This window comes from Myotis lucifugus, unplaced genomic scaffold (genome assembly GCF_000147115.1).
Source record: "Myotis lucifugus unplaced genomic scaffold, Myoluc2.0 scaffold_3, whole genome shotgun sequence".
Taxonomy (NCBI): Eukaryota; Metazoa; Chordata; class Mammalia; order Chiroptera; family Vespertilionidae; genus Myotis; species Myotis lucifugus.
Genome location: NW_005871051.1, coordinates 18,177,626 through 18,179,743, shown reverse-complemented (window position 1 = coordinate 18,179,743; position 2,118 = coordinate 18,177,626).

The window sequence follows — 2,118 nt, the reverse complement described above, 5'->3', positions numbered from 1 at the left end:
AAATATATTTTTATTGCCCTAACCGGTTTGGCTCAGTGGATAGAGCATCGGCCTGCGGACTCAAGGGTCCCAGGTTCGATTCCGGTCAAGGGCATGTACCCAGTAGGGGGTGTGCAGGAGGCAGCTGGTCGATGTTTCTCATCGATGTTTCTAACTCTCTATCCCTCTCCCGTCCTCTCTGTAAAAAAAAAAAAAATCAATAAAATATATTTAAAAAAATATATATTTTTATTGATTTTAGAGAGGAAGGGAGAGGGAGAGAGAGATAGAAACATCAGTGATGAGAGAGAAAAATCATTGATTGGCTGCCTCCTGCACGCCCCCTGCTGGGGATCAAACCCACAACCCGGACATGTGCTCTTGACCAAAATCCAACCCGGGACTCTCCAGTCCAGTGGTCGCCAACCTTTCGGACCTCACGGACCACCAGTGGTCTGCGGGCCACCATTTGGCGACTGCTGCTCCAGTCCGTAGGCTGATCCTCTATCCATTGAGTCAAACCAGCTAGGGCTTCTTCAGATATTGAATGAAGGGATAGATTATGCATGAATACCCTTTACCCCCTCTCTTTCACATCAATTTTGTAAGATGTACCTTAATTTCAACATTAAGGTTTATTACATCTTTAAGTATACTCTAAGTCAGCCGTGGGCAAACTTCGGCCCCGGGGCCGGATCCGGCCCGTTTGAAATGAATAAAACTAAAAAAAAAAAAAAAAAAAAAAAAAAAAAAAAAAAAGACCGTACTCTTTTATGTAATGATGTTTACTTTGAATTTATATTAGTTCACACAAACACTCCATCCATGCTTTTGTTCCAGCCCTCCGGTCCAGTTTAAGAACCCATTGTGGCCCTCCAGTCAAAAAGTTTGCCCACCCCTGCTCTAAGTGAATACACTAATTTAAAATAACAAAATTGATGAAAATCATAGACTCCTTATATTTTAGTTAGAAAGTACCTACAAATATTTTCATTAAAGCTCTTCTTTTTTACATTTTTTAGTAAATGAATAAACTAAATTCTAGGAAAATTTGTACTGAGGCCACAGGTTGTGACTGGCAATATGATCAGATCCTGGATCAGTGAATTCTCCATCATCCCAAATTATGAAAATATTAAGATCTCAACAGATTGCCTTTGTTGCCTGTGTATTTTTTAAGGTACCTATCAAAAGTTAAGGCATTTTCTTTTTAAAAAACAAGTTTCACATTATTGGAAAAGGCTAGTCAAAAATTTAATTGTGGTCTATAGCTGTAGATTACATTTTTTGAGATTTATTGGATATAAGTATATAAGACAACTGCTAAACGCTTGTCAGGAAGGTGTGATTACAGATTGTAGCACAGAGGAGCAATGGTAAATGTAAAAAGTGACGGTAATGGTGTTGGATAATAAATATGGTATATAATGAATGACCTATTAAGTCATATTTTGGTTTTTACTGGAAATTCAGAGTGGTAAAAAACATCTTGATTATTTATAGAAAATGATTAAGGTGAAGTAAAGAATTTGATAATGTATAGGTATATAAGACTTTGGGTGGTATCTGTCAAGCACTTTATGAGTGCAGTGGTAACTATAGGTCATTTGAATTTAAGAGAGAGGAAGCTTGGCTTATTTCTGTTTATTAGAGGGATCGTAAAGAAATCTTAAGTTTTAAAAAACACCTACATTTGGTTTACAAATGATTTATTAGTACAATACAAATTTCTTCTCAAAATAATAGAATAATCATTTCATTGCACAAAGCAATGATTGAGGGGAGTGATTTTTTAAAATGCAAAGCTGCATTCAAAAAATAAGGTAAAAATTTCCAGATAAGTGAGAAAACTAATATTGAGTAAAGGCTGAGTCCATAAGACACATGGAAAACATAGACAGGAGTCAAGTATTTACGGTTGGGTCTTCAAAATTAACATGAGGTTGGAAACTGAACAAGACCCCAGACCAGAACTTGGTTTCTTATATGAAGCTACATGAAGGTGGGTAGCTGCAACTGCTCTCTCTGTGCTAGTAAGCTAAAACAAAACCATAAATGTGCTGCTTGCCTGATGCTCGTTGAGCAAGAGAAAATACAAAGAAATGGGAATTGCAGTGATTTGGTATCTGCTTTAGTGTT